Source organism: Numida meleagris, chromosome 22 (genome assembly GCF_002078875.1).
Source record: "Numida meleagris isolate 19003 breed g44 Domestic line chromosome 22, NumMel1.0, whole genome shotgun sequence".
Lineage (NCBI taxonomy): Eukaryota > Metazoa > Chordata > Aves > Galliformes > Numididae > Numida > Numida meleagris.
Window position 1 is genome coordinate 3,536,360 of NC_034430.1, and position 19,095 is coordinate 3,555,454.

A 19,095-nucleotide genomic window follows, 5' to 3' on the forward strand; every position below is an offset into this window, starting at 1 on the left:
GCAATTCGGGTCCCAAAGTGCTCTGAAATGTGGGTGATCTGACAGAGTCATTTCTTTAACCCTTGCTGGTCCTCTGCCTGTCTGCCTTGAGATGCTGTCCTTTATGGACCACGCTTGGTCTCCAGCTCCTCTTCTGTTTTTTAGATTGCTTTTTTTTTTGTTGGCCTCTCTGAGTCATACCATCAACTGTGACCAGTAGCATTACAGAAAGATAGATCTGTGTTCCATATACAGTATGCAGAACAGTCATGTGGGTGTGCCCACAGGGGACATTTCTCTTAGTGTATGGCACAGTTAACCTGAGCATCTGGCCATAGGGCTAAGAAACCAGGTAAGGATAGCTCAGTTCTATAACTGCATCAGTTCTGCGTCATACCTGGCAAAGTCAATCATAAAACAAGAGCTCTTTGCAGGCAGCTTTTCTAAGTGGGAAATATCTATTTGTTTGCACAAGTCGCTTGGTTGAGTTAGCATTGTGACTTTTCCCAGGAAGCAAAGATTTGGGTGAGGGGAGTAACAGCATTAACTCGGAACACATGGAAGAATGTATCTAGTTACTATTAACTATCTGACTTCTTGTTAATAAACATACAACCAGGGTGAAAGATGAGAGAGGAACAGTGAACAGCAATATGATTTCATAAATGCATGGTGAAGGTTCTTTCACTTCATGTGTTTTAAGATTTGGCTTGGAACTGACTATTTCAAATGGATGCACCTTTATCTATGTTGTAATTTGTCTGAGTCTTAATAAAGGAAATTACATCCCTCAAGAAGAAGTAGCCACAAAACTGTCAGTAGCTTTCAAATGTTATAATGTCTTAATACTGCCTATTCAACCAGGAATGTGACTGCTCAGTAGAAAAGAAGAAAAAAAGATCCTAAATGCAAAATGATACAGTCAGGCTCCTCAAGCGATGTAAGCTGACACTTAAAGGATGGTAAAGTTTGCTAAACACTCAGCTGCTGCACATGTTTCTAGAAATGCATTTGATACATTGCTTGGAATGTCAGTAAATCTGACAGGCAGTCTACTTGGTTAGCACAAGGGGTAACTCACTTGGCCCTGAGTGTGTTAGGAAAAGAGCTACCAACGCTGCATCCCAAAATGCTCAGGGAGATCCATCCCGTAAGCAGGTGTGATTTTGGCCTCATAGAAAAAAATGAGCGAGCTCGTTCTGCTGCTCCCCTGAAACATGAGCAATATGTTTGCACTTGTCACAGGTAACATTTGCATTCGGTATCTGCATGGTGAGAACTTCAGAGCCTGCTCCTACCTGCCAAACAGGCACAGGTAGCATTTGTGTCTGACCAAAAGAAGTCTCTTCCCCCTGGCTAGATACCGTGCTCCACGCAGAGCAGAGCTGAAATGATGGCCAGCACTTTCAGTTTCTTTCAAACTCTTCGTGCTAAGGAGGATCTAGGAAGGACCTGAAGCCTTTTGTATGCAGCCACGCTGTTTTTAAGGGCTGAAGCTGCCTGGCCTTGATTAACAGAGTAATTAGGCCAAGTCATGGTGGCAGGTGGTGCCTGCAAGAGGTTCAGTGGTGGCACCTTCCTGAGGAGGGGAGGGTGGGACACAGATGACACTGTGGCATGAATTTGTGTGACTGCGGCTTTGGGGTGACCTGAAGTCTTCAGCAAGACTCCACGAGGTTTTATTTAGTGGCACACGTGGTTTCTGTGTGAGGCAAAGTATTAATGCAGCTGTGTGTGTGTTATGCTGGGCTGGGTCTGTGTTTTGATGCAGTAAGCAAGAAATGCAGCCATTGGCAGCGGCTGTAGGGGGACGGAGCTGAGTGGAAGGAAGAAGGGCAGTGAGACACGGTGCTAATGGAATAAGAAATAGCATTTGAAGCTTTTCGCTGCAGAGAGCAATAAATAACCTCAGCACAGCCCAGATGGGCTGTAATGAGAAAGATGGGAAGAAAATCAGTATCGGACCCTCTCGTTATGACCAGAACCTTGGGGTGCAGTTGCAGCAGCCCTGAGGCAGTTGGTCGGGCACAATTCCCTCCGTTGTCATTTACTTTTAGGAGTTGCAGAAGGAATCTTTTCAGCAGAGAATTATTCCCTGACTCTTGGGAAGGGTGGCTGGCATTGGAACTGCTTCTAAAGCACAAATTGGGGAACGGCTTTGTAACGCACTTGATTTTTGTTCACTCAGTGGCAGCAGAGAGTAACATGTCGTAGTTAAATGAACATGAGCATTAATCACTTCAAATGATGCAATATACCCAGACCACGTAACAACTACTATTTGAATTCTATTTTGTGAGGAGTGATATAGTTGCATTTCATCCCGAAATCCTGGCTGGAATCCGTATCTAATCCCAAGTGAAGTAATTTTGTATTCTCAGCTCAGCACACAGGAGAACAGCAATCAGGATTGCAACAGCGTCACTAAACTGCTTATAGAACACTAGAAATTAATGAGCATTTCAGAAAAAAATATATCCTTGTAGCCTTCTTCAAGGAGAAATGCTGTATATAGTAAGGCAGAAGGTAGCACTCAATACTGGGGGCACGAGCCAAGCCTGCAGGCTTGCAGAGGGCAGGCAGGCTCTCCAGGCAGACGCAGTGTTCTCTTGCATGGAACGCTCTGCCAGGGAGAGAAGAGAGAGATCTGAGCCATGACCAAAAGAATGGCAGAGAGGGTCATCTCTGGTGTTTTTCTGCTCTTTAACCTTGTGCTGCTGCCACGTGTTTCTTCAGAAGACCAAACAAGCAGCCTTGCCTCACAGATGTGAAGATGAAGCATGGCAGTGGTAGCGGTTCTAAACAGGTCACAACTTTGCAGTAATTCAACAAAAGTCCAATCGATGGCCCCCAAAATGGGTGAAGATATTCATCAAATCTGATGAAGTTCCTATTAATTAGGGTTGTTAAACACTAGTAATGCTTCTGGTACTATTACGATTTGGAGGTTTAACTAACAACCCTAATGGGGCTACTTCTGCAGGATGTTAATTAGATATGGCAATTCCACTTACCCATGCAGCCTCGGCACACAACCATCACACATCAATATTTAATTTAATTACTGATGTTGTGGTGCAAGTCACATCTGATTTAAGAGATAAATATGCTTAATTATTAATGAGATAAAACACATACAGTATGTCACCTTTTGTCATTTGAGCTTTATTAGGTATTGTCAGAAAAGACAAATGTGAGCGTTGGAGAGGCTGTGACATGCCGCTCTACATCTCTGTATGACTCTCGTCCTTCAACTTACCTGAGCTCACTCTGCACTGCGAATAAGATGAACAGAGCTGTGAGTGTGTAAGACACTGTTCTGTGTTTTGAATAATTTACCATTGATGTTGTTTTGTTACATAATGAAAAATGGACATTCGGCTTGGATTATACGTAGCATCCGTAGAAATTCCTGTGACCAGGTTCGATCATAGTATTGTAGTTTGGATTGGTGTGGTGTGGTGCAGGGGCTGCTCATGCAAGAAAACCTGCAGCAGCCTCCCTTGAAAGTCAGCCTTCTTTTCACCTGCATTGGGCATTCTCTGTTCAGAGCTTCCCACAAGACACCATTGAGAGCAATGGACACAACAGTTGTGCAAGCGCTATGCAGCAAGGTAGAGTTCTGGAAAGGTGAATGCAAAAAGGTTTGTGAAGGAGGGGGGATAAAAGGACAGATAACTAAGCTTTGAGGCTAGTTACAGTGATTAACAGTATTAAAGCTGTTTCCAGCCTGGGCTGGGCTCCTGTTTCATGAGGGACTTTATAACCTGAACTGCCACTCGTACCCCAAAGACTTACGGTTACCTAGAAAACAGGAATATGCAATATACAACCAAAGCACCAGATTTGGTGAAAGCAGTGAAGCTGCTCATGTTCATTTTACTATGGAGGATCAAAACCTTTTGGAGGTCCTCCTCTGTACACAAAGTGTCCTTTGTAAGCCTGTGCTCCCAGGGGTTCACAAGCTAGTGCTAGAAGTTTGTGTGGGTTGAAACTTGCTGTGCAAGATCTTTGCCTGGAGCCATTTGGTTTGATGTGTTTGACAAAATTTTAAGAGATCCTGAGTTAACTGAGCCAAACAAATAGTTGTTGAGAGGCCGAGAAGGTTGTTGGAGCTTCCTTGAGGGAAAATTCCCATTTGGCAGAAAATCTATGAAAGCAAAAGCAACTGACAGCATCGTAACCTACTGAAACGCGTATTAAACTCTCAAATTTATCTAGCTGTTTTTTCTCTGTACTAAATATAACTCCTCTACTATTAGTATTGAGATATGCTAATGTAATGGGGACCTGATGGGCTAACAATGATGGTTAGTGAAGGAGACCATTTCAGCATGGTCTTGGGAGAAATAAGGAGAGCCTGCCAGCAAAGGAAGGCTGAGAAAGCCTTCAGCTGGCCAAGTGTGCCTCAGTACCCACTCATCTAAAGGAAAACACCTGGGAGACTATGAGGGGAACGCTCATGGAATAAGCCTAAGTGGAGCAATGGTCAGGGAGGAAATGAAAATGCCGGTGCTGGTGGTGATGGAGACTCATCTCTGTGGGTGATAAAAAAGGTACTGCTGTTTTTTCCAGCTCTGTGATCCAGTATCGTAGGTGGCCGTCACAGGTGGCATTGTGATCTATCAGTGTGATTGATGTGCTGCAGCGTTTCCAAAGGGTGTGACTGAGGTGTGGAATTCAGCAGTGCTGAGCTCACATCTTCTGTCAGCTGCCAAAAGTGGAAGAGGCATCCTGGGACCTGTTCCCTCTAATTACACTCCTTGTTTTTTGACAAGTCAATGCATCCAGAATCAGAGAATGGGGGATGGAGGAACCTGTGGAACCCACAGCTCCGCCAGCCAAGCCTGACATTGGAGGAGTGATGGGTTGGGAACACTTTCTCCAGAAGACTGGCAGCCTGAATGACTAGCCAAGAAATGTCTGGGAAACAAGAAACTGTCCTCTTTGAGAAGAACCTGTAATTTTCCCCAGGGAGAGGAACAGTGCTGCAGCTGGAAGGATGGGGTAAAGCAGCACTGCCTCCAGCTCTGTCTGAGCATCCTGCAGTTCTTGCGTGGGAACACGGAGTCAGAGCATCACCGTGATGTGCGTGACTGTGTGTGTTCATCTGAAGAGTGAGGGGAGAAGGTAACAGGCAGTTTCACTCACTGGCTGGCTTTCAGAGGCTGTGCAACACAAATTCTACCAACACCATGGCCATGCCCTGATGGGGAGCCAGCCTGTGCTAGCTGTACCAGGCTCAGCAGCTAAAATGAAGGTGTAGTGTAAAAGTAAGCTCCTGTGATGAAGTTGCACAGGTTGGAAGCTTTACCTCTACCTCACTGTTGGTTAGCAGTTGTACTGATATGTGAGGCACAACTGAGCCTAGTTCTATTTTCCTGACAATGCTGCTTTGGTAAACGTTTATTTCTTCCCTTTTATCCCTAAGAGTTCTTCAAGGCTCACAGTCTAATCCCGTGATAGTCCCAAAAGCCCTGGTTTCACGTTGCCATAGGGAGATTTTGCAAGTTCTGTGGCAGAATGTGAGCTGTGTGTGCCACCAAGTAGAGCCATGGTCTCTTGGGAGGTGCTGGAAACCTGGCTGATCCTTACTGGAGCCAAGGTGTGCAGGGAAGCACTAATATCCCTTGTCTCTCTTCTCTCTTCTTTCTTCCAAATTCATACCTATCCTCAACTGAAAGGCTGAGCACAGCCTGGCTCGGACAGATGATTCCAGACAGCACATGTAACGCCACCAGCACCTCTGTGTGAAACCCACTTGCTGTTCCTGAGGCCTGGGATTGTCATGCCTCTCACCTGCTCAGCCTGCCTGACTCTTCCAGGCCTACTGGTTCCTGTGGGAGACGAACTTGATCCTCTAGCTCTCCCCTCCCTGCCATTTGCATGCTTCCATGCGATGATGTTGTGTTGGTCTCAGGATGTGGGAAGGCAGTGTGCCGCTGTTTCTTATTTGAATCATAGAATCCTTAGAGTTGGACGGGACCTCTGAAGGCCATCTAGTCCAACTCCCCTGCAGTGAACAGGGACACCTCAGCTAGATCAGGTTGCCCAGGGCCTTATCCAGCCTTGCCTTGAAAGTCTCCAGGGACGGGGCATCAACCAGATGGCTAACAACCTATGGCTGCTAATAATTTGTCTGGAGTTTCTACATCAGCCACTCACCAGAGGGGAAATTGAATAGTAACTATACTAAAGTTCTTTTAGGAGACTGATATTATTGATAGCAGTGACTGAAACTCGGGATGTACACCTGCATGGCACCTGGGAATACAGGCTGAAACAAACTGAAGATTACAACACTCGTTTGAGAAAGGAATAATGGCCACTCTCTCTCCTTTTGGTGTAGACAACTTTGCTGGCCTCTGCAGTCTAGAGTACTCGCCAGATCTTCTCACTTCTCTGTTCACTTGTGCTGTGTTCTCTTTCTGAGAAGCTGGAACTTGTGTAGGCCCCTCTCCTGTTAATGAGTAGTTTGAAATTGTTTCCTTCAGTGTTCATTTCTTGCACTTGTCTATACTAGTATGTAATGGAGTTCTGTTGCAGAAGACTCACAGCTGGATATTACAGAACCAGATGTTCACACCCTAGGCCAGACACAGCTGTTTCCCTGTAGCTGGCAAGGGATGTCGAACAAGTAAATGCAGAGATAGCAAGCCTGAAAAAAATCTAAGGTAATCGGGCTGAATATGCCTGGAGATTTAGGCCGTCTGGAAGATTGCCAGAGGGCTATTTATTTTGATGTCTACACCTGCTGAATGGGAATGCTTTGTGTGAACTCAAAGCTTTAAGCGATACTGTCTCTCTCCCCTTTTCAGCACTTTACTCCCTCCAGCAGAGTTGCTTGCTTGATAAATTGAGCTTTACAACCCTTTTTTTCCTCTTTTCAAGACCAAAAAAAAAAAAAAAAAAAAAAAGAATCTCTGAAACTTACCCTGTTTCCTGGCTATTAATGAGGATGGAAGGAAAGCACTGCAGTGATGGAGAAAACGAAGAGGATGCAGTTGATAAACTGTCGCTTGAAGGGTTAAAGTCTGTAGGCAGTGTCATCTGATAGATATTGCAGTTTTCGTTGCCCAATTTATAGCGACTTGGGAGTGAAATTCTCACAAGCTTTCTACCTGCTGCCTTGTGCACACCACACCTTCGTGTGCTCAGTGCAACAGATTTATCCCGCAGTGCCCCATCTGCCTCAGCCCTGCTGGCACACAGCCCTTTCCTTCCAGGCAGCCTGTGCCTGCCTTGCTGTTGTCTTGAAAGCTCTTAGGATTGTTTTCTTTTACAAAAAGTTTTTGTGTTGATAGTGGTGATGAGCATACTCCTACAGTGACAAACATCTGATCAGGAAGATTTCTCAGGGCCAAGGCAGTATTTTTGGAGAAAATGAGACAAGGAACATCAGAAACTGAAGAAATGCTGTCTTAAAATTACCTAAAGGGTAGAGTTCTCTCAGAATATGTAGAAAACAAGCTACTGGTTCCCTCCACGTCCCTGTGCTTCTGTAAAATAAAGGAGAACATCTCAGAGGTGAGAGAGAAGTTACCTTAAAGACTGATGTCCACTGCTGCTGTAGTAATCTCTTCTTTACATGCAGAAATCTGTCTTGTATTTGATTTTTACCTGTGTACTCCTGGTCGTTTTTCTAATGCATTCAGCTTTATTCTCTGAGCAATATTCCACTCACAGGCTTGCTGCAGCCATTAGCAACACAGATTTTGCCATCTCCCCATCATATGCAGCTGCACTGATGATAATTGTGCCCACTGCTGTCAGTGCCATTTCGTGTTCTCAGATGTGCAGCAAACAAGCATTTGCCTTTTTTTGCTCATGCAAGTGACAGTTCTTCAAATGCTATTATTGTCCCAAAGGCAATAGGGAATTCAGTGAATTATCTGAAAATGTGCCATAGTTCTCTCTCAATTTCTCCACCTTTGCCAAAGAATGCAGTGGATTTCCTAACCTCATTTTTATGGAACCTATCTTTCTTAACCTGATCTGGAAAGTGGGGAAAGTAATGTGTTGTTACGCTTTGCAAGAGCGAGAAGGTATTGCTTTTATTTCAATCATTTGTTTGGACTCCATTAGCAGACAGGTGAGCACAGAGAGTACTTTAGGTTGACACCCTTGAAGGACACCAGATTTTAAAACAAATAAAAGAAGATCTAGTGTGTGTTATAAGCAATAATCATTAATTAAAAGCCTTGTTAAAGCATTGCTGAAGAGTACTTCAGAAGAAAAGTAGTTATACTGCATTTCATGGTTAATTCAATGTCAATTAGCTGATTGTTAACTTCCCTCCAGCTAAATCTTGTTCAGTGCAGAGAAGAGAAATCAAAAGCGTTCTAGCTTTAACAAGCCTAGTGTTTCAATCATTCATCTCTGGCCGCGGGCTCAAAATCAATGTCAACAGACGTTTCATTGCAATTTTATCAGCCATTTCTGCATGTCACTGTTTTCTTGGCTGCCCTGATTGTCCCTGAAAACCGTCTGTGAGCATTGGAAGGCCGGACAGACAGCGCTTGCTCCCTTCTCGCTAGTGGGTTCCTTGTAGTTAACGGCCTGTGCTGGTGTCCGCCGGGCTCCCCGCGCTCCGTTCCCTCCCGGTGCAGCGCTCAGCCCCGCTCCGTTCAGCACCACGGACAGCTCCGGGCCGCGCCGTCCTGCGAGGAGAGACAGAGGAGAATCATGGAATCATAGAATGGCTTGGGTTGGAAGGGACTCCAAGGATGATCAAGTTCCAACCCCTCTGCCCCAGGCAGGACCACCAACCTCCAGATCTGGTACTAGATCATGCCCCATCCAACCTGGTCTTGAACATCTCCAGGGATGGGGCATCCACAGCCTCCCTGGGCAGCCTGTTCCAGCACCTCACTGCTCCCTGTGAAGAACTTCCCCCTGACATCCAGTCTAAATCTTTTCTGTTTGAGCAGGGGTTCCGCCCGGAGGAGGCTCCAGGGAGTCCTCATAGCAGCCTTACATTACCAAAAGGAAGGCTACAGGAACAGTGGGGAGGGATTTTGTGAGAGAGGGTAGTGATAAGACAGGGGATGACATCTTTAAAAGAGGTCAGATTCAGATCAGCTATTAGGAAGAAATTCTTTACCCAATTCTTTATGCTGCTGTGCAGAGAAGCATGGGTGCCCCATCCCTGCATGTGCCCCTGGGCTGCCTGAGCTGGTGGGATGGGGCAGCCAGCTGGTGGCAGGAGTGGGGCTGGGGGGCTTTAAGGTCCCTTTCAACACAAGCCATTCTGTGATCCTCTGAAATATGCGTTCGTACTGTCCTTAGAAAAATGGTGTCAAAAATAACAGATGACCCTATAAAATTTATAAGACATCGCACGTTCCCATTTGCTTCATAATGGCAACACTAATTGTGAGATTGGTGACTGTGAAGAGTATCAAAAGCTATGCTGAAGGCTAAAGTCAGCTGTTGGTGGTGTCTGGGACTTGTCAGGCTGTTGTAGGACTTGAATTGATAACAGGCTGTTTTCCACCTGAAATCACAGAGTATCTGACTGCTGCACTCATACTACAAGCAATGTAGCATGGCATGTTACACTCGAATCACACACAGGTGGAGTTTCATGCTTCTTGCTGATTCCAGACCTGGTCCGTAGTGCTTTATCTTCACTCCTGTCTACAGCAGCACAGACAATAGATCCACAACATTTCTCATCTGCTGACTGATAGGATGATTGCCTCATCACAGCAATCATTGTTTAGGGATTAGAAGTCCACAGCGTTTTCGTCTTTTTCTTGTACAGCAACAGTGTTTTATATCTATACATGTATATATTTATGTGCATATATATGGCATAAAGCAACTAACTTTCTGGAAGCTTAAAGCAATGCACCGTGCAGCATCTGTAGGCAGAGTAGCTGTCTTCACAGAATTTTTTAGGGTTTGCTTTACCATTTTGGATGCTGCTTTCCAGGAGGAGCAAACAGTTAGCATTTGACTTGGAGCTATCTGTATCATTGCATCTCCTGCCTTCAGTCTGTGAGGCAGAATTCTTTCTGGTCCTTTGCATTACACTTTTCCTCATTTAAATTCTGCCTGACAAACCTGCTGTTGTGAAACCCGCAGTATGAGATTCAGTAGCACTGCCTGCTCTCTTGCTTAAAAAGAAACATAATTGACAAAAATAGTTTGTATCAGTATGAGTCACCTACAGGTCCAGTTGCTACAACTTTTATTTCTTCATTCATTATCAGTCATGACTAATGGTTAGACAGGATGCTCCTGGGTATGTGGATCTCTATGATACGCATAGCACACAGAATCAGTTAATTTTAACAAGAGATATGTATAGATGACCAGAAATAGGATTTAAAAAACTTTTCTACTCAGCTCCTTTACACCTATATTCTTAAGCTCATGGACAACACTATAGGTTTCAGTTTTACTTGCGTGATGCATTTACAAAGTAAATCTTAGCAACATTATGGTATAGACGCTCAAACATGTGGGTATGGAATTACCATGCTTGAAATGATCTCTGATTTATATTGACAGGGACTTGCTTTTCAGTGCTATTGTAGATAAGGCTTTAGACTTTAGATTCCTTTATAACTCGCAGTGACCAAAGCTAATGAATGCTATGTTCCAGTTACTCTTGCCCCGCTGGTTCTGTTTGTGGCTCTGTCAATAGTTTTTTTCATGGGAACCATGAAGAAAAAGCTGTGTCATACTAGCGCGCTGCTCATTAATACACTGAATTAATGTGAATTTGTAAGAATGAGAAACCTTTATCTTCCCATCCTTATAAAAAATGAGGTATCTTCTCTATCATTCTGTGATTCATTCAGTTCCCCTGTCTTCACATTCAGCTTGAAGCATCATCACACATCCACCGTGCCACCTCGCGGAAGGCCAAAGATAGGGCTGACCTACACACAGCTGTAGAAATCCATATCAGAAAGTGAGGCAGATTTAACCTGAAAAAAAGAAATTATTGGCCCTGTAGGGTAGAATATATGTTGTCTCAGCGTGTCTTTATGTATTCCACTTGCACTTTTGAAGGAACTGATTCACCTTTGGGGTCTGTGGCCTTCTGCCTACTCGTGTGGCTCCTGGTGGGAAGAGAGGAGTCACCACCGTTACCCTTAACACTTGAGTCGGTTCTCCAGCCGTTATCCTCATTCACCTTGGATAAAATGACTTCGAGAAAGGATGTGATCTAAATCTGCTGGCCAAGGTTAAGAGAAACTTGGCATCTGTCCAGGCAGCATTTGGTCAATGTTGCTACCAAGGTAAATGGGAGCTAAGCCAGCAAAGCGGAGGTGATTTCCAGCCTCAGAGTTGTTTGTTAACATCAGATAAAAGGCCTATAGATCAGGTAGAAGTTTCAGGAGTTTGCTGATTCTGACAACAGGCCCACTTGGTTGCTCCAGTTTGTGTCTTTTTGTTGGGGAGGTATCTGCAGAGGCAGAATAAAAAACAGGTTGAAATAAGACCATGCTGTTACCCCTCTTGTGTCTGAAGAGTTGAGTTCTACAACTGATCTTCCAAGAGTTGCAACTTTATTTACTTTAACAGATAGAAGTGAAGCCCTGATTCAGTTTTCTCAATATTGCTGCAGCGGTTTTTTTGTGAGCCTTCCATTTCAGTGGGCCCCCAGCAGCAGTGATGCTGAGGGAAAGTCTAGTCCAGGTACCCACTGCTCAGGCATTCCTTCATTGTGGAACCAGTTTTCTCCCCTTCTTCCTTGTTTTAAGAGCATAGATGCTTTTGTTCCTGTCGCAGTAAAGCAGAGTACTGCTGCCTTAACAAAGCTTTGGTTTTGTGCTGCTCTTCCTTCGCTGCTGTTCCACATTGCCTTTGCTTTGCTTTTGGAATGTTTTTCTGGTTGCCTCGCTGCTTTACTACGCCTCCTCTTAGATGGCATTGTCCTTTCTTCCCATGTTAGGAACGGAGTTAAGCATGTGCCATGAGACTTCCAGAGCAAGGCTTCAGAATGCAGAATGTGTACATCTGTGTACTGATGTCTGACCCTACAGTCAAATAGGAGTCCAGAATGGGAATAGGAGAGAGACTTCTGATTGCTTCAGTTCCAGAAAAGTCTTTTATAATGGAATTAAAAAAAAAAAACCTAACAAAAAGTACAAAAAACATCACCTACATATGACTAAGTTAAATCTCTAAGCTAAACCATGATGTGCAGTACTGTGGATTAGAATGAAACCAAAGCATCTGGCTTTCCCTGGGATCTATTCAGATGGAGCAGATTTTTTGCAGACTACAAGAAGTTCATTGCTGCAGTGGCTCTGCCATCACACCATGCATGATCTCAGCTGCTGGTTCTGGCCCTTCTGTCTGCATTTACAGTGGTGGGGGAGGTGGGAGGTGAACTGGAGGTGAACCAGAGGTTGCGATTTCCTACTTAGATTAAAAAAAGATGCATGACATGGCCCCTCTCTTGGAAAACATGAGTACACATTAGTGAGGTTGTAGCAGCAACAATAATGGGGCAGGATTGACAGGTAGGCATGACTGAAGGAGGCAAGGCTGGGAGGGGGGGGGTGTCAGGAAGAATACAATTTGATCAGATACCACCGTTTTTTCTCGTTATGAAACACTGCTGTTCTCTGAGTCATTTTACAAGTGTTCCTTTGCTGGAACAGTGTTGCATCCTAGCTTGATCCTGCACTCGTGTGATGCTGCTCGTGTTTTTTCTCAGATCTGTTTTCCAGTGCAGCATCACAGTTCACACAGTGGCTGTGAGTTCTTTGTCAGGAGGATGTGCTGCTGGCACTGATGGAGTTGTGCAGAACCTTGCAGGGTGAGAAATGGCCAGCTGGGGCCTGTAATGGCGGCACAACTGGGGAGAACTAGCAAAGGTGCACAAGTTTTGCTGTTGGGATTCTGTTTCTCCTTGCTTCTGTCTCGGAGGCAGATGCAGTCAAGACTTCTTCCAAGAGTTTATGCTAAGGAAAAGTTGGAAGTGCCGCAGTGCAAAATCTGAGCATCAGCAGGCTTCTCCAAAAGTCAGCAGCGGTTTGTTTCAGGGAGATGCCAGTCTTGCTGCTCTCTCTGGAACCAGCAGTTTGCCCTGAACTTGCTATTTCTTCCACCTCTCTGTGGGCAGGCATCTGTATCTCAGTACGAGTGAGTCAGAAGGAGCGTTTGTTTTCCTGGCAGGAACTTTAAAAAAGAAAGAACAAGTCTCCAATGGAAAGACATTCATGTGAGCTGACAAGAGCCATCTTCTCCTTTGAGGTTCTAAGAAGTGGTGTTTTCAGTGCAGGAAGGCAGCTCCTGTCCCCCAGGATCTCTCTCTCTCAGGGCTACAGGTACAGCAGCCAACTTCTTCCCAGCCTAAATTAGCTGAGGATGGAGAGAGCCAAACACTGCAGGGAAAATTTTGAGGGAAACAAAAAGAGAGGGGGAAAAAAAATCAGCCAAATAAACCTGAAACTTTTTAGAACAATATGTTCTCCTATTTAGATTTTCCAATTTCTGGGACTTCTTGACTAAAAAAAAAAAAAGTGTCTTTTCCTATTAAGAAAATTGCTTTCACATTCCTGCAATGAACAGTGTTTTGTTTCTAATGATGGAAGAAGTTGAGTGCAGCTGCTGAGCAGCCAGAGTGGGGATCCGACTATCAATGCGTCACTAGCTAAATGTGATTTGAGATGCAGTTTGCTTTTCTGTATCTCAGATCTCAGAGCTAAACCACAAACTGTACATGACACAACTAAATTAATATTTAAAAATAATTACTTGCTGCCTGAAGGTAAACAGAAAAAGGGTAAATAATTGATAGCACTGGGACTGCCACACTGTAAGTCTGCTGAGCGTTTATGATGTGCTGCGAAGGTTCAAAGGGATTGCTCGTCTGCTGCCTCTGAAGGAGGGTTTTTGCTAATCATTCCAGGGCTTGTTTTGTCAGCCAGCAATGTCTTCAGAGTTTGAAGCACTAGAATAGAATGCCAGCTTAATTTAGGCGATTCTCTAACTTAATTTACCAACTTTCCTTCCAAGATTTGCATTGTAAATGATAAGGTGATTTTCATACATATAATTTTTTTTTTTTTTTTTTAATCCCGTCAACATCTGAAGGGAAATTTCATGTGGTCTGCTGCCAAGAATGCAGAGCAGGAGCGCTTACATAACGTGCCACCCTGTGACAGTGCCCGCCAGCAGAGCTGGGTGATCCCAAGCAGTTGGCAGCTCTTCACCTGTATCCCTCCAGCACCAGAACAGCCCACGTGCAAAGTGGCCAATGACCATAAAAAACGGCCAATGGTTGAAAATCCGCTTATTTTGCCTACGGTCAGAAACATTCTTGAGCTGATGATTGGATTGACAATTAAAAAACTGGTCCAAAAAGGGCTTCACAGTTTTCTGATCTGCAGCGTATTTAAGTGAGGTGCCATACGCCCCTATGGGGGCACTGATCACTAGATAACTTATTTGCTTTTTAAAAAAAAAAGCAGATGCTAGGATCTGCCAGCAATGCCAGCTGGGCCATGTGATCAAATGCTTCACGATGTTATCAGCAATACAGATTGTACTGGGCGTGGGGATGGGAGCATGGGCTCTTCTCCTGTTTTGTGCCCCATCAGACCTACAGGGCTGTAGGTACTTTAGTGCCTGGCGTTGCATCACACTTCGGTGCTTGAAAATGCAATCTAAGCTCTCTCTTTTTTTTTTTTTTTTTTAATTAAACCAGTCCAACACCACGCTGAGGTGTACGAATGTGTCCCTTGAAGACGTGCAGTCATTCTTCCACGCTACTGAACGGCAGCAAAGCCTGACGCGGAATTCATGAGAGACGTCCTCCAGCTGATGCACGTCTGGAAGTGAACAGTAAGAGTGTCTGAATTGAAAGTTAGAAAGCACAATGAGCAAAGAGGGACCGACAAAAATGCGTTTTTGTTTCGTTCGGTCCAGGGGAGACAAACGGGCTACAGCAGAGCTGCCGTTGCACAGGCAAAATGGTGCAGAGAGGAGGAGGGAGAGCTCCGTTCTCCCACACTCTTCTTATAATGGCTTAAACTGGGCCCTGGAGAGTCAGGGGAAAAAATAGGAAATCCTTCTGATGGTAGAGGTAGGTCACTGCTGGAGCAGATTGCTGGGGGGCTGTGGAGTTTCTGTCACCGCAGATTAACAACAAGTCAAACAAAAATTGTCTGTAAGGGAAGAATTGCAGAGTCCTGTGGTCCTGTTTCCCTGCCAGTCTGGGGGCTAAATCATTGAGACAGGAGGAAGCTGGGCACTGAGACTCTGACGGCACGCGTGGATCTGTGTGTATCTGCTCAATGTCTGTGTGGAATATGTTGAGGGGCTGTGAAGTGGCCAGTTCTCCCATTTCCAAACTACGGTTGTGGCATGTGGGTATTCCTGTGTGTCCTAGCTGCAAATGTCCTGACTGACCTGAGAATCTTTGCTCCCATTTGTAAAATAATGGCTTTTCTTCTCCTCTGAAACCACAAGAACGGCATTGAAGGTGTGGAATAGAGGCTCAGAAGGCAGAAGATGCAGTCCTGGGAGCCTGTGTGAGCCCCTTAGGGTCCCTTCCAGCCTCAGCCCCACAGTGATTCTGCTCACCAAGGAGCAGCTCAGCTCTGCAACGCTTTTATTCCATCACAAGCAGGAAAGGGAATTCCTTCCTTAAGTGCTTGGGGTTCCCGATGCAAGAGAAGGCAAAACAAAAAAAAGTCCGCTCTGAACTCGGCTCCAACATTCAGGTCACCCCCCTCCTCCCTCCTTCCCCACACCCAGGACCACACACTCACACCTTCAGGCATGCACGTCTGCTGCCAGCGCAGAGGAGGTTACTGATCCCATCGCAGCGCTGGTTATCTTTCCAAGAAAAAAAGTCCTAAAAGAAACCCCAAGAGTTCGGTGGCACAGCCCCACCCGCCCCACAGAGCAGGGCCGTGCTGAGCCATGTGTGGGCTGTGCAGGGATCTGCTCTTTGCTAGGTGGGAAGCTTTCACAGGAAGAAGAAGAAGCTGGAGGAGAGTTATTGTGGTTAGCGTGTTTCCTGCTTAAAAGGAAGGTGAAGCATTGGAACAGAGTGGGCATCTCTGGCCAGTATGGAACTGGGGGGAAACGTCATTGTTTCTTATCTCTCAGAAAGGAGATTAATGCTGTTTGCAGGAGCGTTTTGTCAGACTCGCCTCTGTGTTGTGTCTCCAGCCTGAGGAACTGCAAAGTGGGTCTCTGTGAAGGCTGGTGTGAAGCGGCACAGGGCAGAGCGGCACCGAACAGCAGTGCTGCTGCTGGACAGCCCTGCTGCTCCCCGTGAGAGCCACTGCTCTGGGACGTGGTGCTTGTTAGCGTGGTCACCTTTCCTGGCTGATGTCTCTGAAAGAAAGCAGCTAATGAGGTGCTCGGAGCTGCTGCTGGGCCGAAGCGGAGCTGTCTGCTTTCCCAGGAGGTGCCCGAGCAAGGTCTGCATTTCAAACACCCATAGCACATATGGCAGACAGCACTTGGCAGGTACTGCACCAGCTCCAGCTTCCCAAGGTGCCAGGATTACTGCTTATCTTCAGTGCCTAGTGCATCTTACCTCCCACATGGGCAGACCCCTCCCAGTACTGCCACTGTGCTGTAGCTGTGTCTTATAGAGTACCGTAAGTGTGGAGAGCTCACTTGGAATGGGACATAAGAGCTCTGCCTGGAAAAGGATGCACAAAGCATTGGGCTTCTTAACAGTGCCGCTTTTCATTCGAGTGGTGTCATCCAAAATCCCAACCTATATCAGTGGTAATGCTGTTTCGGACAAAAGTAAGATTTCTGTCTGTAGCTACTGGGTTGAACTCTGCAATGATTTGTCTTTAACCAGGATTTATTTGGCATATCTACAAACAGGGAACGGTATTGCTAACACAGGCTCGGTTTGACAAGGGGACTTCTGCTGGGGTAGGGTTTTGGTGTACTACGAGGCTGGTGATGTAGAAAGGACAGCAGTGAAAATAGCGAGTGAGTGTCGATTGGATCAGAACCCGCAGGCTCTCACCTTGAGGAGACAGCAGTGAAGGCAGCCCAGGTTCTGCTGGGGAGGGATTGCAGTAATACATGCAGCAAAGAGATTTTGCTGGTGAAATACCCACTTGAGAACCGTTCATGGGTAGAAGAAAAATGGATCTGAGGTCTTGCCACCTGAATTCCTTCCTCTACCTCGGTAGGTTATCAGCATGAAAACAGGAAATGAATTGGACACCATTAATAAAACATGAAGCCTCCGTGTTCAGGCTGTGTGCTCTGTCGTTGGAGTGTAGAAGACACTGTGAGAAGGAAACAGAGGAGTCAAACCCACAAGTTCATTTACTTCTTAACTGCACAGCAAACTTTGGCTTGGGAGTTGGAGCTAAACCTTTCTTTCCCCCCCCTGAAATTACAGAGAGCTTTTAAACCTTCATACAGAAGTGCTGAAGGATTGTTGCTGAGCTGTGAGCGCTCTCTGAATGTGGAAAATATTCCTAACAGATCTCACCAATAATTAGGTATTGGCAATGTTATTTTTAACTCAAAAATGGCTTTCACGGTGATGTCGGTTTTTAGACCTTGCTTTTGTGCATTTCTTTTTGGAGCTGTTTGCATGGTGCAGTTTCTTCTCCCTGTGATGATGCCCTTTTTTTTTTTGTGAATTGCTTATATTTGTGAATTTAGGAGTGTCCTATGATACGTACCTTGCTGTGTTTTAGGGACTCGTTTTGCTGGAGGGGTTTACCTGTCTCATCAAATTGTGTTTCTGCCCATCAAAAAGGATTAGTTCCAAGGAACAGCAGTCCATATAGAGTAGACTGAAAGACCCCACCAGCACCAGCACCCTTTCTGCCTGGGTTTTCAAACCATCTCATGAAAGCTTATGGTCACACCAGTTTGCAACCCAAGGATGAGAACTAGCAAAGCAGTTACGAAAAAGCCATGGGAACAAAAGCAGAAGACCCGGTTCAGCCAGAGACAGAGGCCTTCTGCAGCTCTCATAAAGGCTTGTTTTGCTCTCTGGGGGAGTTTAATTGCAAAATGTTTAGCATAGGTGAATCATAAGGAACCTAACCATAGGAAGAGGTTAACCACAGTTGTAGGAAGGATTCATCTGAGGCTGCAGCAAACAAGTTCTTGGTGGGAAGAAACCAGAGGGCTCCTGAGTTGTGGACAGGCTCGTTCCTGAAACTCAAAGGATGAGTTGAGCGTCCAGGGCAGGAGTCCTCCTCCTGACCTGAGATAGGGCACAGCCAAGCACGAGGCCAGGTGGAAAGATAAGGGGTTTATTGCTAGCAGGGCTTTTGTCAGGCTGCTGTGGCTGTAACCACCACTCACCTCCCACAAGAGGCACTGAGGTCTGCCACAGCTGCGCTGTGAGCTGGGGATTAACAGGGCTTCCATGTTTTTGAACAGACTGATGGATTCTCATCCTTAGATGTGGAAGATCTGCCTCCTGGGTCCTGTTGGGACCAAGGGGCTCCAGTCTCATAGAGTTGTTATGCTGGGTCCAAATTCCTTCAGGTATTTCTCAGTGGAAAGAACCTGTTTGCTAGAATCTGAAATGCAGAAGTGAAACCTCAGCCTGGCTGAGTAACCTGGACAAAGACAATCCCCATCCAGCAGTTACAAACTCAGTGTCATAATTCAGCTCAATTAACTATGATTTTCTTGGCTGCCATCTACGAGTTTGACGATAGGAAATTGGATTTGACTCATTACAATACAAAAGGGGCAGTTTGGTGAATGTACTTTTTCAGCCAAAATCATTAGTCAACTAGCAGAGTAAAATTACATTTCCATTGAAGTTCACGTTACCGTTTGGTTGCTTGTTTTTCTGTCTGGCTCGAACCACAGCAAGTGCAGCCAAGCTCTAATTCTCTGCTGTTTGAAGATACTCAGCTGGGCTCATGAGGGATATGCCTGACAATTCGTTGGACAATACTCCAAGTGTTAGCAAGGTTTGTTCTAATTACGCAGAAGGATCCATATTAACGTCTCTGTTTCAGCACATTTCGTGTTACTTGGGGTTTAGGTCATATGAATTGTTTTCTACATGATTTATGTTGTCAGAATGCCTACATATGAAATATTAAAATTACTACACCATCGATGTATACGCCGAAGAACGGATACTATTTTGGTTGGAAGTGTCAAAATATTTTTAGAAAAATT

The 19,095-nt window shown here is 45.3% G+C and overlaps 1 long non-coding RNA gene across 1 annotated transcript in view; it reads left to right on the forward strand.

Moving 5' to 3' along the window:
- The window catches only part of LOC110387518, a 40,545-nt gene that overhangs the window by 15,526 nt on the left and 5,924 nt on the right, over window positions 1-19,095 (forward strand). The window contains exon 2 of the long non-coding RNA XR_002432548.1: window positions 14,657-14,793. This is a non-coding gene — a long non-coding RNA (uncharacterized LOC110387518). The remainder of the gene's footprint in view (window positions 1-14,656; window positions 14,794-19,095) is intronic.